Source organism: Cricetulus griseus, assembly GCF_003668045.3.
Source record: "Cricetulus griseus strain 17A/GY chromosome 1 unlocalized genomic scaffold, alternate assembly CriGri-PICRH-1.0 chr1_0, whole genome shotgun sequence".
NCBI classification, from domain to species: Eukaryota; Metazoa; Chordata; class Mammalia; order Rodentia; family Cricetidae; genus Cricetulus; species Cricetulus griseus.
In genome coordinates, this window is record NW_023276806.1 from 161,331,689 (window position 1) to 161,358,840 (window position 27,152).

A 27,152-nucleotide genomic window follows, 5' to 3' on the forward strand; every position below is an offset into this window, starting at 1 on the left:
ACCAATAACAATTTGTAATTAACACCCCCTTCAATGATGACAAACATCCATAATCCAGCCTTTGGGAATGTGGGTGTTGTTTTCTCTAAACTTTTTCCTGTTGTCTGGGGGTGCTGGAATCTTTGGAGGATCCTTAAGAAAATAAAGATAATAGTTAAATATTGGCTGGAAAGGTCTATGAGGCTGGATCATTTCCGCCAGCAGCCTTGAAGCTGTTCTAGGTGCAGAACTCTGAGGAAACTACAACAGGTTCCCTTGCTCTAAAAATGCATAAACTTTTAAAGGTACCATACATATATGTATTAGTACAAGTATAGATTGTGTTGTGCACACAAGTCAGCCAAGGGTGATTTTTTTTTTGTTTTATGTTTGAACAGGTAAAATATGCATCATGTGCTTTGCAGTTTTTCTAGATTTAATTCTTTGTCTGCAGCCAGGATTTTCAGGTATTCCTTGATCAAACCTGATCATCTTCAACCACAGACTTTGGTTTTCTGTGAGAACAAGCATAACCTCTTCAAAGCAACATATCTTTTGACTTCCATTTTTAAAATATTTTTACAATATATAGGTTTGTTTAATTCAGCAGCCTTCACAATCCAAAGTGTCTTAGCAGGTATTACTCATTCATCAGCAACCAAAAAAATTGAAAACAACACAATATCAGACAGAATCCAGACTCCCCATGTAATTTCCATCTTTATGTGGCTTTTTAAATATAACTTTATCCATTTTTTAAAAACTCTATTATTTTTATTATTTGTTTGCTTATTTATTGTTTTTTTTTTTCCAGACAGGGTTTCTCTGTTAACAGCCTTAACTCTCCTAACTCAAAGACCTGCCTCCTGACTCTGGGATTAAAGACTTGTGCCACCACTGCCCAGCTACTTTATTATTTTTAAACTATTTTTTCTATGACTTTGTCTATACTCTTTCTCTTTTCTCTCCCAAGCCTGTGTACATTTTTAAACACCCTAACCCTTCCAGGGTTGCTTTCATCTGGATGTGTCTTTATTGCATATCTGTAATCTTTTCTGTCTTTACATGAGCAAAACTTTGAACAACTGTGCTTCTTAGCTCATGGTATGCTGGTAGCTGGCTCCTCCCTGTTTGAATCCCTGTTCAGTCTCAGTTCCTGTTCTGGCTTCCTTCAATGATGGACTAAAATGTGAAGCATAAACCAAATAAACCCTTTCCTCAACTTGCTTTTGGTAATGGTGTTTCATTGCAGCAATAAAAACCCTAAGACAATATGTACCTGGATAAATTTTTCTGGAACTGGTTCAAGTGGGAATTTATCAAATGAGTCTTGATATAAAGTATCAGGTAAATTAGTGGGTTTTCCCATGCTGTTTTGCAATAAGATACTGAAATATTCATCAGGTATCATTTCTGATATTCATGTATATTGCACAGGGGAATGCAGCCCAGGTACTGGTTTTCTAGTGACATAGCTAAATGCAGGACTGAAAGACGATAGATGCCCTTGAGACTCTCTCAGGCACTAAGTAACAACCAAACTTAAGTTCCCTGAATGGCATGTTTCAATAGCTGAAATGTCTACTGAGTATCTATTGGGCTGATATCATGTGTCACTGGTTATCGAGGAAGCATGGGCTCCAGTGTTTATACACCAGTCACAGAGGCAGAAGGAGCCTTGACTGAGGAATTGCCTCCATTAGATTGGCCTGTGGGCATGTCTGTGGGGCATGGTCTTAACTGATGATTGATGTGAGAGGGCCCAGCCCATTGTGGACAGTATGAACCTGACCTTGTGGTTCTGAGGGATGTGGTTGGAATGTTAGAATGTGAAATGAAATTATATATTTATATATAATTTATATATATATATATATGGATCAAAGTGGTAAGGAACATTCCTTCATGGTCTCTGTCTCAGCCCCTGCCTTTAGGTTTCTGCCTTGTCTACTCCCAGTGATGGATTATCCCTTGGAAGGGTAAGAGTCTTTCTTCCCTAAGTTATTTTTTGGTCAGTTTTATCACAGCAACAGAGAAGCTAACTATAAAATTCAAATAGCAGGCATAAAGGAAACTGGGTTATTTTATGAAAATAACTGAGCAGGCAAACTTTAGATTCTTCTTCAAGTGAAGTGAAATAGAAGCAGGCTGTGCTGGTCCTGGGGGTGGGCAGGGGAGGGGGATGAACCAAGATGTCTTGTTTTCCAATGTACACTCAACTCAATTTTTGCAGGATATTATTCATTTATATTAGCTGCTCAGGGGTTGAACCTAGGACCTTATGCACACTGGTGAAATACTCTACCACTGAGCTACATCTCCCAGTGGTAAAATGTTCTTTAATGAACAACAAAGAATATATAAACTTGTTTTGAATATAGCCACATATTTGAAAACCATAAATATACAGAAAAACATTTACACACCCACAAAAGTCCCTGCTATCAACTGGTCATACTGACCACAAAAGAACCTCACCATGAATCTTGTTGAAAATTTCTCTCCAAGCAAAATTACATCATCATGGGTCTGCCAGGATGAGTTAGCAGCAAATGAACTAAGTTTTTATCTTGGATAATTTAATAAGGTCCATTTAAAACCTAGACAATGACTGCTAAATATAATGATTTTTGTTTTAGCATATTTAATGCTAAGCTGTTCTTTCTGATAACAATCCACCAAAAAGCTCGGCTACTTCTTAATAAAAAGCAAAAACAGCCATTAGCCTTTCCTGTCCTTTGTGCTGATAAGTTGGCATGCATCCAACCAGTGTGATAGTTATACAAGGACTATACAGTTCTGAACAAAGAGTGAATACTAATGCAAAAACAAAAATTATGTTTGATTTAATAAAGAAAACAGGCAGGTCATTAAAAGTGCTAAAGGCTTCTGTGTGTCTCTTTTCTCCTAGATTACAGGAATATAAATGCTTGGAAGCTTGGAGTACCAATTGAGTAGAAGTGCAATATGGATTGAAATGTTGTCTCTACCCAAACAAGCCCCCATCTTCCACCCCCACAACTAGTAGGATAAATGGCTCAGCTTCTTTGAAAACAGAAAAGGGGGGGTGTGGATTGTAGAGTCCGACTCTCATTGATTTTTCCTACTGACCTCAGAACACAAAAGGCACATCTATAAAAAGAAACATCCTATCCTTGCAACTCTTAGGTTTCCTTTCCCCTTCTAGTTTGTCATTTGTTGAGGCAGGGAATTAGTTATACATTTGTTGTCAAGGCTATTTGATAGCATGTGTCTGGTGGCTTATCTGGTTTTGTCCTATACATGCTTGTTGGCAGGGTCAGCTAGCAGGCTAGATTCACCTGGACGTTCTTTTTCTCCATGTCTTCTCAGACATTCTGCTTGCTCCCCACAACGGGTTACTCGGATGTCTGCCAGAGGAGCTCAGGTCTTCTAGAGACTAAGGTGGGAGCTGCCTATTTTCTCCCAAAGCCAATCCCTTCAGCCACATTCTCTTGGTTAAAGTTGTCACTGCCCAGATCCAAGAAGAGAAACAGGTCTCACTTCTCAATCAGGACGCACAGCCATCATTAATCTACCACAGACACAGAAACATCATCAGCCGTATATGCCCAGTATCAGCTAGTCATGTTCCTGTTGGCTATTTCCCTCATTTACACAACAACCAATTCCAAGGAATATCACACACACACACACACACACACACACACACACACACACACACACACACACACACACACAGTGCTTTCAATCCAAGCATTAGGAGACTGAATCAGAAGGATCATAACTTCTAGGACAACCTGGGCTGTGAGTTCCAAAGAAATGTAATTGGACTTTCTTTGGGACTACTGGCTCCCCGATAATGACACAAAAACTTCTTATTAATTATGAAAGCTTGGCCTTAGCTTAGGTTTGTTCCCAACTAGCTCGTAAGACTTAAATTAACCCATTTACATTAATCGATGCTCTGTTATGTGGCTTGTTACCTCTCCTTCATATTGTATATCTGACTTCATCAATGTCTTGCTGGCATCCCCTGAGCTCCTAGATTCATCGCTGAGTTCCTCTCTCTGCCAGGAAGTATGCCCTAATCTCTGTTGCCTAGCTATTGGCCATTCAGCTTTTTATTAAACCAATCACAATGATCCATCTTCATACAGTGTACAAATATCCCACAACAGAGAAGTCTGGTTTACACAGAGTGGAAGAAAAAAGAGGAGGTAGATGAGGAGAAAGAAGAGGAATGTTATGGGATATGGGAACCGGGAATTGAACCTGGGTCCTCTGGAAGACCACTCAGTGCTCTCAACCACTGAGCCATCTCTCCAGACCCCTAAAAAGGCTTTTTTAAAAAGTTCCAAACACACAAACATGGAATAAGACATGACTTCTTGGTCCTGAAGTCTCCCAGGCAGGTTCTGGCATGCAGAGACATGGCTGCTAGACACTGCCTGCAGGCTTGAGCCAGCCAATGCCATGTGTGGAGCTGTGTGGCAGGCTTAAGGCTTAGCTCACATGGTCAGAGAATGCTGCAGACACACAGAAAACCAGGTCCAAACACAAAAATCATCTAAAAAGATAAAGTATGCCTAAAAGGTGCTTAGATGCTGAGAAAAGAAAATGGGTATACACAGTCATAGAAAAATAAATAGTTGAAAATAATGAAGTCCTTAAAGAAAGAATAAAGTAATATAAAAAGAATAAGTCATGTAAGGATGGGTATCTATATCCTGTATGGTGCTTTGTTAATTTTGAATTTTTTTAAATACTAATGAACAGGGAATGGCAGCTGCTGAGAGACACTGGATTGTGGAAGAGACTGCTGAACTAAACCAGCCTATATACTTTAGGGATGTCTTGGTTTCAGAATGGAAATCAGGAAATGTGTTGCATTTGAGGGAGGTTATGCCTTTGTTTCTACAGGAGAAAAAAAGCTATAGATTCCTTCAAAGTTAATAGAGATCAGATCAGGGGAGACCTCCTGAGGACCTTGGCTACAGACATGAAGGAGTAAGACAGAAAAGACTACAAGACAGGTGACATGTATGATAATCCCTCTGCATGGAAACAACTCTAAGCCTGGATGAGACATGATAAATCTTGTTGGCTACAAAGTCCTCATGACTAATTATTACATGCCATTCTTTCATATATCTTGAATAGAAGTTTTGTTATATAGTCTAAACAAAGTTATAAAGTTGACAGATGCCTTTTACCTACTCAAACATAAAACAAAAAAAAATCACCTTTAACTGACTTGTACACACCACACATTCCATACTTGTGCTAATACAGATATGTATGTTACCTTTAAATGTTTGTATGTTTCAGAACAAAAGGACCAGACACCAATAAAGACAAGTAGCGCAGGTGATTCAGCCTCTCAGAATGCCTCTGTTACAGGTTCCTCAAAATTCTACATGCAGAACAACTTCAAAGCTGCTAACTGAGATGGTTCAGCCTCCCAGACTACTCCAGCCAAGACTTCAGGTAAATGCTATACTTTCTCATTGCACAGAGACAGTGTGTGTGCGTGTGTGTGTGTGTGTGTGTGTGTGTGTGTGTGTGTGTGTGTGTGTCCAAGGATTTGACCATTATCTTAATTTTGTCAGTATCCCCTAAAGATGACATTGCCTTCCAGACACCAGGAAGCACTCTAGAGAACCCAATGCCCACATTCCTAAGAGGCAGGGTGGGTGATTTTTGGTTATTGAATGGGTTATGGATGTTTGTCATTTTTTTTTTTTTTGGTTTGGTTTGGTTTTTGTTTTTGTTTTCCAGACAGGGTTTCTCTGTGTTGCTTTGGAGTCTATCCTGGCACTTACTCTGGAGACCAGGCAGCCCTTGAACTCACAGAGATCTTCCTGCCTCTGCCTCCCGAGTGCTGGGATTAAAGGCATGCACCACTAAAGCCCATCTGGAAGTTTGTCATTGTTTAGGGGGGTTGCTTATAAGTTGTTCTTGGTCTTGGCCAGGGAAAAAACTGAGCTAAGGAGATTAGATTCAGGTATCTCATTCTAAAAAGAAAAAGGGGCTATAAAAATGATAGGACAAAAGGGTAGATTTTTAGACTAAAATACAACTACTAGTCTTGAATATTTTACAGTGGCATGGGTTTTTGTATATATAACAAATTTAAGGTTAATCTTGTTATACTGTACATATAATTTTCCACTCTTGTTTAAGGTATTTTTGTACACTGATATAAATTTAAGGTTATTTTTGTTTTAACATTATATGTGCATGTGTATATGTGTGTGTGTGTGTGTGTGTGTGTGTGTGTGTGTGTGTGTGTTTCTACTTTTGTTAAAGGTATTGTACCTATGCAGCTCATTTTAAAAGGCAATGTAAAGTTCTAGTCCTTAAAGGCTATTATTACAAACTGATTAAGATAATTAACAAATGTAGGCTAGTAGTATATTTCCAAGGTCAAACAATATATATTTTAGATAGACATGATCTACAAACACTTCAGAGACCTACAGAATATGGCATTTAAGATGTTTTAATGTCTTATGACATTAAATGTCTTATGACTTTAATGACAGTGAGACCCATTTGCTCTTAGCAGCACCAATTTACTTCAAAAAAAGGATGATGGGTATCAAAAAAACTTCCATATGGAGTTTGCTTTTATTGTGGCAAAGTTAGCCACTGGGCAAGAAACTGCCCTTGCCTTGGCTATGGACAGTCTGCTGGCTGCCAAACTTTGCTGAGACAGAGTAGGACAGTCCTTCAAAATTCCTGCTTCACCGAAAAGTTTATCAGATATTCTAGGCCTGTAAGCCAAAGATAGGTGTCATAACACTGCAAAGGAAACTTGGGTGACTGTCCCAGCAACCAGATATCTCTGTTGTTTCTATATTTTTGGAAGTTGTTTGCTCTACACTTTCTGTTTACTGAGGTAATATTATATCCTTCTAGGGTCTTTGATGGGATTGAAGACTAGATAGTTATAGTTTTCCTTGTTACCAAATTCAGGGAAAAAAACTTATATAAAATATAAAAAATGCATAAGTTTGAAAAAGACAAAAGCTTAAGTTGATTAGCTAAAAAATATATTTTTAAGATAGCAATACAACTTATAATAGAAAATGGTGTAGGTATAAAACTTTAGACCCACTAAGATAGAGTAGATAATACAGTACTTTCTTTGAACTTGCCAAATACATATGAACTAAGCAGTGTGAATGTAATTCCTACCTAATAATTGTTCTTAGTGTATATAGTTTTACTGTATTAGAGTTAAAAACTTGCCATTTGTTTACACAAAAAAGGGAAATGTTGTGGGATATTTGTATACTGTGTGAAGATGTATTGCTGTAATTGGTGTAATAAAAAGCTGAAGAGCCAATAGCTAGGCAGGAGGTACAGATGGGACTTCTGGACAGAGAGAGAAAATGGGAAGAATTTAGGCACACAGGAGATGCCAAGAGACACACAATAAGTTGGACATACAGAAATGGAAAGGAGGTTGTAAAAAGCTACATGGTAGAATGTAGATTAATAGAAGTAGATTAAGTTATAAGAGCTAGTTGTGTGCAAGCCTAAGCTAAAGGGCAAACTCTCATAATTAATACGTCTTTGTGTCATTATTTGGGAGCTGGCTGGCAAGACAGACAAAGATTTGCTACACTTCACACATGGTCCATCCATTTTATCAAACCCAAGATTTCCTTCTCGTTAAGGTGGGATAGTAGTTTCCATTAGACGTTTTCTTGATCTATTTGTCCACGAATGGACCCATGGACTGTTTCCTCACCTTGGCCACTGTGGATAGGGTATTGACATCCCTAGGGGTGGTGATTTCTTCTCATATATATATATGAGAAGAAATATATATATATATATATATATATATATATATATATATATATATATATGCACACACACACTTCTCAATGCTTTGGTCTCGTTCCTGCCTCCACTTGAGAAACAAAACACTTGATCATTGTATTATTCTTATGAGTCTAATTAATGGTTCTTTAAAATATCTGAGAAATGAATGGATTAAAATGCCTTGCCCTTTCCATGTGCTCGTAGGACAACTAATGATAGGTCTACAAGTATGGGTGGGTGTTAAGTACAGAGAAGACTGGGAAGGAAATCCCTAGGTGTGTCTTCACAGGTTACCCAGAAAGTCTCACAAAAATTACATAAAATAGGGATTGTGGTCTTTTCCAGGCTGAGAAACCTATACAGACTCATGACTAGTCTATATAGGTTCAGCTGCAGAGGTGGACTGAACCCATTCATACAGCATAGCCCCTGCTTGCCTCATTAGCTCATATGCATACACACATGTTTCTCTTCAGGCACTGAAGATTCAAGTGAGCAGAGGGCTTTAGGACACTGTAGTAGTTTTAATGAAAGTAGCCCCATAGGCCCATGGGGAGTGGCACTATTAGGAGGTGTGGCTTTATTGGAGGAAGTGTGTCACTGGGGGTGGGATTTGAGGTCTCAGAAGTTCAAACAAGGCTTTAGTGGCTCACAGTCTCTTCCTGCTGCCTGCAGAGCAGGATGTAGAACTCTCAGCTCCTTCTCTAGCATCGTGTCTGCCTGAATGCCACCATTGGACATTATTGGCTCTGAACTGTAAGCCAGCCCCAATCAAATGTTTCCCTTTTTGTAAGAGATTCTGTGGTCCTGGTGTCTCTTCACAGCAGTAGCAACCCTAACAAAACCAGATATTTATATGGCTAACATCTGTTGAAGTCTTCAGACTTAACAGCCATAACACACCCTGAGTACTCACAGCTACGAGAAGAGATGTTCTGCTCTCAGCTCATTTTACAACTAAGGCAGATTAGATAGTTTTTAAGTGATGAAGATAGAACAGCAGGTGGTGCCACTCCTGGTGTAGCAGGAAGGCCCTCAAAACAGCAGCTTTGATATCCGAAGGCAGCAAAATGGATGTTCCAGTTAGGAAGAAGCTGAATGGTGCTCACCTGTGGCTGAAGGCTATTGTCTTTATTCAGTCTACTGATTTCAAATGCTAAGCTCTCCCAGAATCACCCTCACAGACACACCTTGCACTTTACCAGCTACCTAAGCATCCCTTATCCTAGTTAATTTAGCACATCACAACTGTCCAGACAACCACCTCATTGCTTACCAACAGTTCTTCTTTAGCACCACAGATGTAAAAGCCAGAAGGCAGCACTTAAATTATCTATAGGGCCCAATGCAAAGTGTAATAGAGGTCCTTCAGAATGTTTATTGCATTTCAATCTTTGTCTAATCAGTTTATTTAAAACGTTAGGTTGTATTTTATGTTTCTTGAGCCAAATATTCAAAATGAAATAAAGAACATTTAAAAGTTAAAAAAAAAAAAGAAAAGAAATAGAGGTCCTTGTTAGGTCTCATACCTGGGACAAATGGCTAACTGAGGGGCCTATTTAATGTATCAAAGCAGGCCTGGCTGTCAGGCTCACCCAGCATCTCTCAGTCCCTACCTGTTACACACCCTGCATCCTATCCTAAACTTCTCTAGCACAGGGACCGGGCTACCCCTCCCCGAGCTGCCCTTCCCTATATAATTCAGCCATTTGGTTACCCAGCCTAACTTGTCCACCAGTGGTTGGTTTGAAAGGGAGTGGTGTTGACTGAGTTTCTCTCCCGCCTGGTCTCGCAGCCATTTAGTCCCAAATAAACACACAGAGGCTTATTTTAATTATAAATTGTTTGGCCTATGGCTCAGGCATCTCATTGGCTAGCTCTCTCTTCATTATTAACCCATTGCTATTAATCTATATATCTCCACTTTGTCTTGGATTAATGGTGATGTCTGGCCCTCTTGCTATCTTTGCAGCTGCATGTCGTCTCCCTGGCGACTGTCTTCTCGGTCTCTCTTCCCAGCATTCCTAGTCTGGTAGCCTCACCTATACTTACTGCCTGGCTACTGGCCAATCAGCATTTATTCACCAGCTAATAAGAGAAACATATATACACAACATACAGAAGGACATCCTCCATCATGGTGGCACTAATGGAAGGTCAAGAAAAAAGCGTAAGTAAACATGTTAAAATAGGAAGTGATTTCTTTAAAATGGAATGATTTCCTTAAGTCATGCTGAAGTTGTAGCCCAATTGTAGATTGCATATTAAGCATACATGAGGCCCAGGATTCAATCCCAAGCACTTCAGAGAAAATTACTAGCGTGAATCTTACATTCTGCTTTATATTCTGCAGTAGTGTTTTGTAAGTACCAATATAAATCATGACCCACAACTCAGGCAAAAGCCCACTGCTCCACCAGAGGCTGAGCCAGCTGCCAGAACTCCAGATCAGTGCCTTGCCCAATCATCATCAGAACAGCTTCCTCCAGCAGCTCATGGGAGCAGTTACAGAGACCCATACCCAAACATTAGTTAGCTTGAGAAACCCTGTGAAAGACAGGGACGAAGGATTGTAGGAACCAGAGGGGTTAAGGACACCATGAGAACACAGCCCACAGAATCAACTAAGCAGGGCTCATAAGGGCTCACAGAGACAAAAGCAGCAATCCAGGAGCCAGTTTGGATCTGTGCTAGGTCCGCCACATATATACTGTGGTTGTTTAGCTTGGGGTGTTTGTAGGATTCCTAACAGTGGGAGTGCAGGGTGTCTCTGACTCTTTTGCCTGCTCCTGGGACCCTTTTCCTCATATTGGGTTGCTTTGTCCAACCTTGATGTGAGGGTTTGTGCCTAGTCTTATTGTAACTTGTTATGCTGTGTTCAGTTGATATCCTGGGAGGCTTGCTCTTTTCTGAAGGGAAAGAGAGCAGCCATCGATCTGGGGGGAAGAGAGGAGGAGGGTACTGGGAGGAGTGGAGGGATGGGAGGCTGCAGTCTGGATGTATTGTATGAGAGAAGAATAAATAAAAAGAAAAAACAATATAAAACATTTAAATGATATATAGAATCACAGAAATTGCAGTTAGTATTTTGTAGTCTGTATTTGTGTATATCACAGGTTCTTACAACAGTGGAAATGTTGTACAAAACTAAACTTAACAGGGGTTAGGTGGAGGTTTCATTCGGTAAAACCACTTGCTATACAAGTGTGAGAATCCAAGTTCAAATCCCAAGAACCAAAGTGAACACTAGTAATCCCAGCATACCCATGGAGAGATGGGAAGCAGACAGGGTCCCTGGAAGCTTATGGCCAGTTGGCCTAATAAAACAGAAAAACAAGACACCCTGTCTCAAACAAGGGGAAAACTGAAGACTAACACCCAAATTTATGATATAATCTCCACAGGTACACACACACACTTCTTGATACACACAAACACATTGGATAAAAACTCCTTGGAAATGGTATGACACAGCCATAATGGATGTCCCTCCTGTCTCCAGGACTTGTGAAGATAATTCACTGTGTTTGCCTGAGCTCCTCTTGTGCCTCCTGTTTTGACTCACCTCATAAAAGAACAAGGAACACTCACCAACCCCTGCCTGGTGGTGTGAAGGATCCTTCCCCAACAAGTGTTACCTTTTTCTTTGAAGAAGAAAAGTACTTATGTTTTCCTAAGTGATACTAGACCTTTGCTGGCCTGCCCCTGTCACATGGCAGAATGCAGTCAGGCAGTACCCTGGTCAGCCCAGGGTTCCATGGTTGTGTAGTCTGCACGCAGGTGCAAAGGACCCATTTTAAAAGAAAGACCCCTGCCCACTTTCGCTCTCTTTCCCACTGTTCCCCTGGGGCAGACAGGACTTTTCCTGCCTCCCTCTTCTCATCTGTCCTTTCTCTGTCTCTGTGTCACTTTACCTCTTTTCTCTTTCCTTCCTCCCTCCCCCTTCTAATAAAACTTCTCACTTAAGCTCTGTCTGTCTGGTGTGTTTGTCCTTACGCCTCAGTCACCCTTGCCTGCCATGGATTCTGCCAAGGTTCTCCATGCTCTCTATCATAACACTTGGGGCATTGTATCGGGGGTCTGGGGTGATAATGCACACTGTTACACTGAGAAGTCTTTACAACAGGATTGGAGATAAAATTCAAAGAAAAGTTTCATCAGAAGAGGCCAGAGTGTTCTGAATGCAATCAAGGAGAAAGATAGCTGGGACAGAAATGTAAACCAGTTCAAATCAGGAGGGTGGAAGTGATGTGGCTGTTGTAAAAATAGGGGTGTGTTTTTGTGGGTCAGTCTGTTTCTACACAAATCATGTTCCATGCCACTGGATTCATTGTTCAAAGACAACATAAAAAGAAATCCTTCTTCCTTTACCTGTGTCCCAGGGGACTTCCTGTTGGCTGAAAGGACAGGTATTCACAAAGGTCCCTAAGCCTGAACCCAAGCTTAGCTCTGTTTCCAGAGGACCACAGGACCTGGAATTCAGCCTTGAATTTATGAATAATGCTAAGAGTGCTTGAGGGTGGTGGGGGGTTGTGCAGTGGGAGGATCTTTTATCTACTCTACAACTCTCCTTCATTTCACCCAGTCCTGGATTTGTTTACTAGCAAGCTAATTACCCTTTATGACTTTCTGTCCTCTCTTGACAATGAAGAAGATGACTGTGGTGGCTTCAAGGTCCTGTTATGACTATTGGAAGAGAGCATGCATTTGAAGTGCCTGCTGCATGGGAGGCACTTGATAAGCACAGGCTCTTTTCCTTAACCTTCCACCCTCTCAGAATTCTTGAAAGGCTTTTCCTTGAATGCTTCAGCATTTAGCAGCTAATTGCATACTGTCCCATACTGTTTGCTTCTTTTTCTCCCAAGTTAATCTTTCTTGTGCATCACAGGGCTTACAGAGCAGACACTGTATCTTAGGGTTGTGACTTTACAGCATGCAAAGCATGTCTGAAGACCCTCTGAGATACCTTTTGCATTTTCCACTTGCCCAGCCCACAACTCTTATCTGTATTAGCCATGGCTGATTCTTTGTCACAAAGGCCAATCTGTCCCCAAGTTACTTGAATGAGTGAGGATACAATTTTCACTTTGTAAAATGAAGACCATGTCTTTGCAGCAACCTAGAAAGAAAGCTCGTTGTCTTGGGGACTTTGGTTTGCTAGATTAAATGAGGAATGATTATCAGTCCCTTATCATGGGAGTATTGTGGTAAAGTTTGGAAGTACCTGTGGCATACTGGTCCTTTGGAAAGGAAAACACAAAGCATGTCATGGTATGATAGGGCCCATTGCTAAGCAACAGAAACAGGGCTGGCTGTACAGGAACAAAACTTCTTTGTTCAGTATGATGAAGAATCATTCAGTGGAAACAACTTAATAGAATCTTACCTGCAACATAATTTGTGTTATCCAAAGCACCAATCAGTGGTTGTTAACTAATTATTATGGGAGTCTGATAATAGCTCATAGCTTTACTAGTCTTTTGTTATTCTTTTCCTTTTCTCTTTTCTTTTTTTTTTTTGTGTATGAGTGTCTGTGTGCTTGTATGGGTGTGAGAATATGCATGTGCATGTGTGTGTGTTATATATGTGTGTGGTCAATGTGGAGGTGTGTATGTGTAGATGTCTATGCCTGGCAGGCACAGAGGGTTGAGGAGGGGAAAGGGTACAACTCTACCACTCTTCACCTTGTTTCTTTGAGGCCAGATCTCTACCTTAACCTTGCACTCCTATAGTGGTATCTTTCTTGCACAAATAAAGCCTGTCTGGGGGTCAGAGAATGGAACTTGCCACTAGCTAACCATAGAGGTCTGGAGGTCTGTGAGACAGACAGGAGTGGTGTAGCTGGGCAGTAACAGTATATAAGCAGGAACAAACAGGAAATCACTATCTTCTCTGTGGAGATGCTTAGGAGGTAAGGTGTGCTGTGGCTTGCTCCTTCTCTCTGATCTCTCAGCATTTCCCTCAATATCTGACTCTGGCCTTCTATTATCTAGACCAGTTGAAGACTCCATTTACACACTCCTGTTTTTCAACTACATTTACAGCCAGCAAGCCTCATCGATCCTCCTGTCCCTGTCCCATTCAATGCTGGAGTTACAAGAGAGCTCAGGACCACACCCAGCTTTTATATGGTTGCTAGAACTTGAACTTGTATTTGAGCAGTGAGAGCTCTTAAAGGGTAAACCATTTCTCCAGCCTTCAACTGTGGCTTCTTGAAACAGGGTCACATGACAGCCTTAGGTGTCTTCAAATTTGCTAGGTAGCCAAAGACCTTGAACTCCCGCTGGGATTAGAGACAGGAGCCACAGCTTTGTTTTCTATATATGTGTGTGTTATAAATATTACATATATTATTACATATCATAAACAAACTCTTAGGGGCAGGAGTCATGATGCAGAAGTTAAAAGCACCGGATGCTCTTCTAGGTGACCTGGGTTCAATTCCCAGCCTCCACAAGGTAGCTCACAACCATCTGTAAGTCCAGTTCTAAAGGATCTGACACTGTCACCTGGTTTCTGCTAGCACCAAGCACATGCGTGATGCACACACATACATGTAGGCAAAACACCCATATACATCAAAATAATTAAATAGCATTTTAAAAGGGAGAAGAAAAGAGCCCCACCCCAAGTGGTTACCTTTAGGAAAAGGTGCTTGCTTTGTTGCTGCAGCAAAACACCCTACAGAACAAGTTAGGGAAAGGAGAGGTTATTATGCTCCACAGTTTGAGGGTGTGGTCCATCATGCTGCAGGAGCTTGAGGCAGTCAGTCAGGAAGGAGAAAGCTATGAATACTGCTCTTCAGCTCCCATTCTCCATTTTAGTCAGTCTGGCATCCCAGCCTGTGAATTGGTGCTGCTCACATGTAGGGTGGGCCCTCCTACTACCTCAGCTAACTTAATTTAGCAACTCCCTCACAGATACATCCAAAGATATGTTTCCATTGTGATGCTAAATCCTGTCAAGCTGACAGTCAACATTAATTATCACAGCAGATAACTAAACAAAAGCACTTTCCAAATCTCTAAACCAGTGTCTTCTTCCTAGGGTAATCTAACCAGAAAATAGCTAGGAGCCTGGGAAACGTAGTATGGACAACCCAGTAGAGATCTTCAAAGGGCCATCTCATAGCAAGCTCTCCCACACAGTATCTGATACTTGTGGAGACTGGTTAGGGAGCTACTTCAACCATCCTGCTGAAGGGTAATGATGAAGTCTGGGAAGTGGAGGTTACAATGGAGATAGATATGGGGATATCACTTGTGAAACTCAGAAACACCCATCTTCCCTCAATGGAAAACCATTGCCCTTTGAAATTTACTGGCAATTTCCCTGATGCAAGTTTCTCTAATATATTCATCTCTGGGTCTTACTACTACTGTCTCTCTTACACCAGGAGCTCCTGAGGGAAGTTGCTTTTCTTATTCATCCTTATATGAAATAAAATGATTCCTTGAGAAGCTTGTCTGACTATAAAATGTCATAAGCATAAATTGAATTCCATCACCATTTTCACTTATCTGAAATGCATTGAACGTCACCCAGTTGTGTCTTAATGGTTTTTTAGTTTTCCGCTACAATCTTAATTTTTTTCTCATTTTTACCTTTTATTTTCATTTTTGGTAGGTTGAGAGACTATCATCAAGTTTAACACTTCTTATTGAGGTTCTGAAGGATCAATGTCCTCACAAAATCAACCAAGCTTGTGTGGATGTATTGATTGGAATATGACTATATAATTTTAAAGTTTATTACTGTGCTTGCTTTGCTTGGTACTGCATTATCAGATTATGCATCTTTTTTCCAGGTTCATATTCATTTTTATGTGTGAGTGTGTGTATGTGAGTGTGTATGTGAGTGAGTGTGTGTGAATGTCACATGTATATAGATACCCACAGAGGCTAGAAGACTGGATGAGATCCCTGGAGTAGAGTTAACAGGCAGTTGTGGGCCACCTAACATGGGTGTTAGAACAGATCTAACAAACGTTCTTACTGTTGAGCCGCCTCTCAAGTGTCAGGTGATGCTCACCTGATCTTGTACAAATCCTCTGCATGAAGTACCAGTTGTTGTGAGTCTGTGTGTGCAGCTGCACTGTTATGTCTGGCAAATATGGTTTCACTACAGACATCCACTTCCTTTAGCTCCTAAAATCTCTCCACTCCTCTTCCTTTCCTCAGTTTCTATTTTTTTGGGGGGAAGGGGCTTCAAGACAGGGTTTTTCTGTGGCTTTGGAGGCTGTCCTGGAACTAGCTCTTTATAGACCAGGCTGGTCTTAAACTCACAGAGATCCACCTGCCTCTGCCTCCCAAGTGCTGGGATTAAAGGCATGCGCCACCAATGTCTGGCCATTCCTCAGTTTCTATACCTTTAAAAGGTATAGAACATCCATTCTCATTTTCCATCTTTGGTCAACATCCCTAAGTATTTTTTTAAATAAATATTTTGTAATTTCACTAGAGTTACCCATTTCATTCCATGTGTGTTTTGTGTGCGCAGGCGCGTGCGCGCGCACGTGTGTGTGTGTGTGTGTGTGTGTGTGTGTGTGTGTGTGTGTGTGTAGCATGTGTGTGTGCTTGGTGCCCATAGAGATCAAAAGAAGGTGTCAGATACCCGGGAGCTGGAGTTTCCATGTGGATGCTAGCAACCAAACTTAGATTCTCTGCAAGAACAACAAGTATTCTTAACTACCAAGCCACTTCTCCACCTTCTACTCCCAAAAGTTTTCTGTGCACACACATATCCAGCTATGGATGCATTTTCAGCCTCCTTTGTAGTTAGTTAGTTGTGCCATTTGAGCTTTGACCAATGGAATGGAAGCATAAATGGTGTTCATTGGTCTCCTTTGGTCCAATCCAATAAAATCAGTGAGTGAGGTACATTAAATGTGTATTTTACAAATATTGGTGAATTCACATTAAACCACATAAGGCCAGGCACTAGAAAGTCCCCAGTAATGAGTGTGTTGTTTTACTGTTGCTAACAAGGGTTTTATCTCAATTTATGTTCAAGTGATAAAACAATTTCCTAAATTCCTGTTTAAAATGATTAAAATGTAACTCAAGAACTTGTTTAAAATGGTGTTTAAAAACAACACCCCCCCCACTGGGTGTGGTGGTGAGTACTGCCTACAGAGGCAAAAAGGAGGATCTCTGTGATTTTGAGGCCAATCTGGGCTACATAGAGAGACCTTTCCAGAACAAACAAAACACCCTTTATCTGTAGGCATAGAAACTTGAGGCTATGGTTTCAAATTCACAAGATACATTGCAATGGTTTGAATGAGAATGGCCCCCATAGCCTCATGTATTTGAATGCTTGGTTCCCAGTTGGTTGAACTGATTGGGAAGGACTAGGAGGTATGAGCATGCTAACTTGCATTTCCCCCATTAAGTGCTGATGAACTGTGATGGTGGTTGCTGACTTTTAAAAAGAGTGAAAAATTGATTATTAAAAAATTTCTCGGGGCAGTGGTGGCGCATGCCTTTAATCCCAGCATTCGGGAGGCAGAGGCAGGCAGATCTCTGTGAGCTAGTTCCAGGACAGCCTCCAAAGCCACAGAGAAACCCTGTCTCGAAAAGACCAAAAAAAAAAAAAAAAAAATTCATTCATGAGAGAGTATCTGAAGTGTTAATCTAATTAATCTTAATAAAGAATCAGGAGTCAAATGTTGGGGTGGAGAACCTGGAAGATCAGAGACCCAGAGGAGCGGCCAGTTGCTTCCTTCCTCTCTCGGTCCAAGATCCTGTCTCTGCCCTGCCTTATTACTTCCTCTCTCTGCCTCCCAAATGCTGGAATTAAAAGCATAAACCTCCCAAGTGCTGGGATTGAAGGTGTGAGTCACCCCTGCCTGGCCTCTATGGTCAACTGGTGGCTAGCTCCACCCTCTGATCTCCAGGCAAACTTTGTCAGAACACAAACAAATTATCACACAACAAAAATCCCTGACAAATTCAATTTCTAAGTCTGCAGTACTGCCATAGAAGATGTTTACTATGAATTGGATAGCTCAAGTAACAGCCTTTTTCACAGTTTGGAGGCCTTTGAGTTCAAGATGAAGGTACTCTGTCAGTTCGGTTCCTGGCAAGGGTTCCTGGCTTACAGAGGGCTAACTTCTCACTATAGCTTTATGAGGCAGAGAGGGAGATCGGGGTATGATGCATTTTCCTTCTTTTCCTTTTCCTTTTCCGTACACTAATCCATTGGGAAGGCCTCATCCATTACTTAATCTGTTAGACCCCTGGAAAAGTCAGGCTTCCGGGGTCCCAGCCCAGGACCTCGGTCACCCCAACCACCAGGTGGATTCGAAAGCTTGTTGCAAACTGCATGAGACTTTATTGTTGTTTAATAGCTCAGGTCTTTCACCCACCAGCCAAGGCAGATGGCTAGCAAAGACAGCTCGAAGCGTCTGCATAGAGATCTTGTAGGGCAGTGTAAGGGGAGTGTCTAGGGGTACACACAGGCTCAGGATTGGTGTGCCTCCAGGCTTGGAGGGCTTGCCCTGTGTTGATTGGCCAATTGGTTGTTATGGCCCATAGGCCCTCCCAGGGTGGTTGCTATGCTCTGCGCATCATTGCTGTGCACTTGTCCGTAAAGCACACCCAGAGCCGTAAAGCATAGCACCACCAGCTAACTTCTGATTGGATCCTTGCCACGAGGCAGGCATCTGACTTCTAGTGACTGGACAAGGTCATGGCAAGCACGTATTACTGTCATGGCTGTCGAAATGGGGAGCTGGTCCCTTCAAATCTAGCAGGAGTTACTACCCCAAGACCCCACCTCCAAATATCACTGCACCAGGAACTAAGATTTAACATACGAATTTGGGGTTCAGAGGCAGGAGCATTCAGTCTATAACATCAGTTTAAACTTAATACTTAATTTAAATGTTGTTATAAAGGAGTCAGCAAGGTTGGAGCTACTTATGGCCAGACACATCACAGGATGCAGGCTGGGCCTACGAAATATGATGGTTTCTTTTATCAGCATATTTCTAGAACCTCTTCATACACATGCATGCCAGGGGAAATGAATGTTTTTCATCCCTATGCACTTATTAACTCTCCTCAGGTTGTCATTGCTGGCTCTCCTGTCAAGATGACACACGATTAAGGATGTCTGCAATTGATTAGGGAGGGTAGTAATCAATTCACAGTCTTGGCCTGGAATAGTTCACATAATCTTTTATGTAGAAGCCATGCCAAGGTTTTAATTATTGCTTTGTGTGTGGGGGGGGGGTACTGATGTGTCTACCACCCAAGGTGAAAAGAAAGCAGCAGGGCTCCATTCACAAGCATGGGCTGTGAAGAGTGTGACTTGGATACATTATTGTAAAGGTCAATTTAATCACACCATCAGTTCTTCCAAATCTAAATAATCATGCCCATGATGGTTGGTTATGTTAGCACAGTCAAGTAATTAGTTATTGACAGAGCAAAGAGTGAGTGATTATTTCTTACCTGAATGTAATACTGGTGCATGTCTGTGCTGACGAGGTTCATTAGTCAGATAAAAAGAAACAGCACATTCATTTACTACAGGCTTCATGGAAGGTTGTTCTTAGTTTTCATCCATAAACAACAACAGCAAAAAGTTTTAAGCATTTTTATCATGAAATAAAAATCCGTCCACTTTCCTTGTTCAGAACTTGAAGCTCAAGCCAGGCGGTGGTGACACACGCCTTTAATCCCAGCACTTGGGAGGCAGAAGCTGGTGGATCATTGTGAGTTCAAGGCCAGCCTGGTCTGCAGAGCTAGTTGCAAGACAGCCAGGGCTATACAGAGAAACCCTGTCTCAAAAACAAACAAAAATAAATTAATAAAAACAAAAAGAAAGAAGAGAAAAGAAAGAACTTGGCAATCTTAAGTTTGTAAGATGAATTCCTATGCCTCTCAAAGAAAATTAGAGAAGCTTTACTGAAGTTCAGTAAAATGCTAGATTCCAGCCAGTGACTCACCATATTAGTTCTCTGGCAACAAACTGACATTTCTTGCCTGTGTTCTCTAGCATTCTATAATTTTATTCTTAGGAGACCATGGCAATTTCTCCTGAGAAATCACACTTGGTAAAAAAAAAAAAAAAAAAAAAAAAAAAAAAAAAAAAAAAAAACTGGGTGATAATTATATGAGGGCTCATTAACAAAGGCATCACCCTGGGCCAGGTGAGCAATTTTCTAATTAATGTCTGGATTCTAGTTTTTTTGCTTATGTTAATTATAAGGACTCTGGGTTCTAGTTTTATGCAGTGATAGATTTTATTTTTCCTGTGTTTCCAAAAGGGATGGCCTAATAGAGGTTGTGCCAAAGGTGACTTAAACACTGGCCAATGGGGAATGCTTTGAAGAGAGGGGTAAGGCTAGGTTTGGGCATGACTTCATGGCACACCCTTAGAAGGTCTCGATTTCTGTTTCTGGGCTACTTTGTCAGTTCCCCAGAACCTGTTATTCCCTAGAGGCCAAGTGCATTTGGAACCACTATTCCATCTATTCTTTTTACTAGAAAACACACTCTGAACTCTGTGTATGCATATGGAAATACAGACATCGATTCATGTGAAGAGTTTCCTTTGTGCTGCTGACTAAGTTTGAGGTTTTTTTACAGGATTAAAAAAAAAAAAAGACACTTTTGAAAGTCATGATGCCTCATTTTTGAGTCATGACAGCAAACATACAAGAAATACAATGATCGATGGGCTTTGTGGTGCACGCCTTTAATCCAAGCACTCAGGAGGCAGAGGCAGGTGGATCTCAGTGAGTTTGAGGCCAGCTTGGTCTACAGAGCGAGTTCCAGGACAGTCTCCAAAGCTATACAGAGAAACCCTGTCTCAAAAAAAAAAAAAAGAAGAAGAAAAGAAAAGAAATACAATGACCAGTGGAATCACAGAAATGTAAACAAGAGCAACAGAAGAAGTAATTAATGGTCTCTTAGCAAGTTAACTGTCTAATTATATTTATTTAGGGGAGGGGCACGTGAGCACCACAGCACGTGTATGGAGGTCAGAGGACAATTTTCAGGGGTCAGTTCTGCCCTTCCTCCATGTGGGTACAGGAATCAAACTTAGGTCATCAAGCTTGTTGGCAAGTGCCTTTACCCATTGAGCCATCTCAGCCACTCACCCACCTAAATTAGAAAAGTGTTTCATGGGAGAAATTGGGGGGAGAGGAAAAACATGACCAATGTATATTGTGTAAAAATAGTTTTTTTTTCAATTAAACAAAAGGAAGGAGTTTCATCTGTGAGTCATAATCTGAGTGTATAATCTCCCACATTGCCACACCCTGGATGCTATAAATGCACGTGATGTAATTCTGTGCTGTGGCAATAACTTGCTTGTACAAATAAAACCTGTCTGAAGGTCAGAGAATGGAGCTTGCCACTAGCTAACCATAGAGGTCTGTACAGACAAATAGGAACTGAGGTAGCTGGGCGGAAACAGGATATAAGCAGGGAGAAATAGAAACTCTCTCTCTCTTGTCTGCTGAGATGCTAAGGAGGTAAGGTGTGGCAGTGGTTTCTTCCTTCTCTCTGATCTCTCAGCATTTTCCTCTATATTTGACCAATATATACTTAGACCAATTAAAAACTCCATTTACTCTGTGCAGGAGGCATTAGAAGAGAACCACTAGGAAGGAAAGGGCAGGTTCTGGGGAGGTTTTTCCACTCTTCCTTCCTTGCTTTTGGATCTGTTTTGTACCCTGTTGACTCTGAAATTTTACTCCTAAGTGAAGTAAAAGAGCTGGGGAGATGATTCAGAAGTTAAGAGCCTGTGCTGCTCTTGCAGAGGACCTGAGTTTGGTTTCCAGCAGACAGCTCCCAGCTGCCTGCAACTCTAGCTCCAGGGGGATCTGATGTCTCCAGCCTCAGAGGGCACTGCACTCATACACACACCCACCATCAGGCACACATGCATATACACTTAACTGAAAACAAAATAATAAAGTCAAAATTACATCATCAGAGACGTAGGCAAAGATTTACATTCAAGGTTGTTCATCTCAGAATCATTTACTATAATGAGAATTTCATTATAGTAAAATCGTAACAAGAAGGCTTCATTCTTAAGTATGCTTAATGATGGGATATCTACAAGCTATTGCATACTTCACTTCCTGTGGATAAATATTGTGACCTATAATAAAAGGGAAAAGCAAGTATGAAAATTAAAGGGAAAATAAGTTGTGTGTGTGTGAAAATATGTTTCCCCTTAGGTGACAAAATAATGAAAGATTGTGGTTTTTTTTTTTTTTAAATACTTGAACATTCCAAAGTTTATAGCAATGTATTAGTCAGTATTTACTACAACAAAATACTTGAGGCAAAATCACTTTCAAATAAAAGGGTTCATTTAGCTTACAGCTCTGGAAGTTCAGGTGTATGGCACCAGGCCTGGTGAAGACCTCATGGCAGATGTCATCACAGTGCTGGCAGAAGGACAGAGAGATCACATGGCAAGATAGAAAGCCAGAGAAAGGGGGGGGGACTTCCCCTCTTAAGAGAGCTACCACCTCTCATTAATACCATTTGGGGGAGCAAGCTCCCAGCCTACATACTCTTGGGGACACATTCAAATCATATCCAAACCTTAGGAGTCATTTGAACATGTATTCTGTTTGCAGCTGAAGAAAGAAATGTTACTTTTCAAAGGAAGCATGTTTATGTGTTAGAATACAGCACAAAGATCTAACCCTGAGTGTGAGTGAGCTATTCCTAGAAGACATGCTGAGTTGAGCTCTGAAATCAACCAGGATTAGCTGTTGAAGGGTAGGTGCCACTTGAGGCAGAAGGGGAAGGAGACACACAAAGAATTACACTTTGTCATGCATTGTAGCTCTATCCTGGGGGTTATTGTGTGGACTTTCTGGTGCCTGCCTTTCAATCAATGAAAAGACATCACAAATCTTCCCACATAGACTCTTGCCAGATCATGATGGTTCAACTCCAACTTCATGGTGGTATAAAAGGGACATATTCTGTGAAATGTTTTTTTTGTTGTTGTTGTTGTTTCAAAGTTGGCTCTTTTCCTTGGCCAGCAATACAGGGAATAAAAGTACCTTGGGATGTCTTGGTGACATTGAAACATGCAATTACAGAAGTAGATAGTACTCCAGTGTGCTATGTTGCCCAACTACGATGCTCAGTAGATTTGGGGTATTAACCTAACCAGACCCATAGGAGACATACACTACCTGCTTCCACAGTCCAGTTGCCCACCCTCAGTTATATAGTTCGTCATCAACACAAAAATGGTGAGATGCCTCAGCAGGTGAGAATATGGACTGCTCTTGCAGAAGACTGAGTTTCATTCCCAACACCCACACCAGGTGGCTCAAAACCACCTGGAATGCTAGAGAGATACAGTACCTCTAGCCTCAGTGGGTGCCTGTATTCATCTGCATGTACAGACACACAAATATACACATAATTTAAAATAAAATATTTTTTAAAAAAGACTAGGAAATAATTTGAAGTATTTTAGTTTTGAGATTGTAAGATAATTAGATATTTCTCCTTTCCCTTTACTCCCGCCAAAACCTTCCATATACCCTTATTCCTCCCTCCCAAATACATATGTCTGTATGATATTTTCAGGGATGAGCATTTGGTATCGGCAAAACAATTGATGTGTGCTTCCTTGGGTAAGTCCCACTCTTAGTATTTTTTTTTTAGTTGTCTGTAGCTCTCTGTGTAGGGTTAGGGCTCCAGACAACTGAGGTTAAGGCTACACAAGTTTCCTTGTCCTCATTACATGTCTATTGTTGACCTTGTTCAATTCATCTTTAAGCAGTCATGTTGGTAATACTGAATGGGTACAGCATCTGACATGATGCTATGAAATCTTAACTTTACTGTGTGCCTACATGAGTAAGAACCAGATATTGAACTCTAGAATGATATGTTGTTTATAGGGAGAGAACTTATTGAGACTTGATTAGTCAACACCAGTATCTTTGCTGGCTCATGGACATGTCTAGTATTTACAACCCCTATAAAAAAGCTAAGAAGTGATAAAAAAAAACTCTTTTCCAGCTACAAGCATTTTGATATCTCATTCAATTTCTACATCAGTCCCATGAGGCTGATCTCACTATTTTCATTCTCTTTTTGCCCAAGTTTCCCAGCAGCAAGTATAGCCATGGCTGGAGTGAAATCTTCTGGATTCCAAAACTGGAATCTCTTTCCACTTTATTGTAATCAGTAACTTGGGGGGGGGTGTTAAAGTTCTGACCCCTAGTGTATGTGGTTTTATTTGATTGCTTGCAATTTAGAGAAAGAGAGAGTAACAGTGTGAAGCCACCAGTTCTTAGAATGAACTCCGTGAAAGAGAAGGGTAGGAAAAGGAAGGGAAGGGTAGGAAAAGGAAGGGAAGGGATGGGAAGGGAAGGGAAGGGAAGGGAAGGGAAGGGAAGGGAAGGGAAGGGAAGGGAAGGGAAGGGAAGGGAAGGGAAGGGAAGGGAAGGGAAGGGAAGGGAAGAAGGAGCAAGGGAACATCCAAGCACACAGACACTTCATCTTCCTTTGGGTTTTACAGACGTTGTGGGTGAGATCAAGAGAATCTGAAACAGGCATGTTGACTCAACTCTTGGAATCTCAGGGTTTGGGAGGAGAAAGTAGGACCAGAATCTCAAGGACAGCCTAGGCTACATATGAAGTTTGAGGCTAGCCTGAGCTATATGAGATCTTGCCTCAAAACACCAACAAAAAGCTGGGATCGTGGTACATACCTGTAATCTCAGGATTTGGAAAGAAGAGTAGTTCAAGGGCATCCTTGGCTACTTAGAATTTCAGACTACCTTAGCAATGCAAAACTTAGCCTCAAAAAGGGGGTGGGGAGCTGTGTGTTCCTGCATTTTGTGTGTGACATTGGGCCATATGCCAGAGTTTGATGTAAAGACCTGACAACCTGACAAAAAGCCCCTGAGGAGAATAAAACAAATGGCACCAAGATGAAAGGTACTAGGTTCCCTCTGCCTAGGTGAAGAATAGGACAAGGATGAAGGAGGACACCATGGCTACCCTTGTGCACGATAAATGAGACGAGAGCCCTGGGATGACAGTGTGCAGCTGCTCTGTTTCCTCAGAGCTCACAGCTGCTGCCACTGCTGCCTTTTCCATCACCAGCTCCTTTGACACACAGGCTAGCAGAATTGATGGCCAAGGCTCTCCCAAGAGGCATCGATGCCTTTGCCAGGAGAAAGGTCTGTAAATGCTGCTAAAGCAAGATGGGAAAGTGCCGCATAGGGGCAACCTTGACCCAATAAAGACAACATCAGGAAAGAGGGCTCACAGTAACTGGTACGAGGATGTAGAGGGACCCCTTCCTTCGGAGGGTGGCTTTGTAGAGCTTTTCACTTGGGCAGAGCACAGAAAATCACTACATATTTACTTTCTCTTTTAAATGCACTCTGATGGAAGGATGCTCCTTTATTCTAGGATTATTTCCTTCTTAGTTTGGATGTGAACTATTCTTCTATGACATAGAACTGATAAAAGGTGGTATTCTCTCCACCCCCACCCTTCTTTTACCCACCACAAAATGAAATGTAAGTTACGTTACTGTCCAAGTTTTTCGTTGTTGTTGTTTTGAGTGTTTGGTCCATGAGATTTCAAAGCCTGGTACCCATTCAAAAGTCTGAAACTCTTTAAGAATTATGCACAAAGAAATAAAAACAAAAGACAACTTAGAAAACAACCGCATATTATTTTCTAAATTGCATAGGTAAATTGAGTGGATTTCAAGAACAACTCAGGGTCCAGAGGTGGAGTAAACAAGAACATCTTTGGGACAAGTCATCACACCAAGCAGAAAAGAACTAAGTGGTCCATTTCTGTCTGTCTTAGGAGTTTGAACTCTCTGTCCCTTTTAAAGACATGATGAAAGGGAGGGAGTGACTCACAGAGCCCTGAGCATGCCCCATGACTATCTGATACAGAAAGCACAGCTGATGTGAAAAACTAGTGACTGTAAAACTTTTCAGTTTTGCAAAATACTAGCCAAGAGCCAGCTGGGAAGGCTTTGGACCAAAGAACCATTCTCAGTATTCACAAGAATAATAATGGGAGAGGCCAACAATAGCAGCTGTTTGGGAGGGGTAAGTGCAAAAGAAGGGCAAAGGAATATGAGATACAAACAAATAATGAAAACTCTTAGGCTGGAAGCCATGGAGGCTCCTACACAGAGGGACATCCTTTACCCTCTGTCTGTGCTCTAGGACCCAGGCAGGAAATGAAGTGAGATCATTTAGAAAAACAGAAAGCTTGTGCTTGAGTATATAAGAATAGGGTGAAAGATGTCTTGAATCTCAAATAGGCATGATTTCAGACTTCGAATAACCTAAGTATGAGTAGAAAACTAACAAATGAAATGTAGAGTTATTTGTGGTCCCTGAAAATTGAATATATTCATTCATTTGCCCTATAGGTAGGATTTCCTGTGGGGGAAAATGATTGTGGAATAGTTATGGGAATTAACTATAATTTATTAAGCACCAATTATGGAGGCCAAGTAAGATGGTACACACCACCTTTAGTCCTAGCACTCAGAAGGTAGAGGCAGGCAGATTTCTGTGAGTTTGAGACCAATTTGGACTATGTAAAGAGTTCTAGGCAAGCCAGAATTACTTGGTGATCCTGTCTAAAAAAAAAAAAAAATTCAACTGTAGTCCAGAAATCATATCTGAAACTTTGCATATTATCTCCTAGGTTTTAAACAACTGCATTCTGAGGCAGGGCTCTATTTTCCAGGTGACAGTACTGAAACCAGGTGACATTAAGATGTGCTGAAATTCCAATCTCAAATTCCCATTCATTAAAACCTTCAGAGTGACACTATTGGAATGTGGAGGAGATGGTGCCCAATGAGAGGTCTTTGGGTCCTTGGGGGTGTGCCTTAAAGTGGACTGCAGGTCTCATGACCATCCTCCTCCTCCTTTTCACTTCCCAGCCTTGAGATGAGCAGTGTGGCTCTGCTGCACTACGGACCATAATGCACGGCCTCACCACAGGCCACAACACAATGAGCGAATTAACCATGGACTAGAGCTTCCAAAACTGCAAGCCAAAAGAAATTGTTTCAATAAATTGATTGATTGTCTTGTTTTTTCTGGTATGGCAGATATCTATCTAATTAATGCAAGATACTTACTCAGGTGTTGCAACTATTGTCAAGAGCTAAGTATGGAGCTGGGGAGCTTACTTCCCTTGAAAGCATGAGGACTGATGCATCAAGTCACAGTACCCATGTAAACCCTCACCTGCAATCCCAGTACTTGGGATGGAGGGAGCAGAGACAGGGGACTCCCTGACTTGTTAGACTACCTAGAATTGGTGAGCTCTGCCTCAATAGTTATAATGGAGAGA

At 41.2% G+C, this 27,152-nt stretch overlaps 1 protein-coding gene across 4 annotated transcripts in view; it reads right to left on the reverse strand.

The window, feature by feature from the left end:
• The window catches only part of Cradd (CASP2 and RIPK1 domain containing adaptor with death domain), a 259,171-nt gene that overhangs the window by 159,515 nt on the left and 72,504 nt on the right, over positions 1–27,152 (reverse strand). The window lies entirely within an intron of this gene.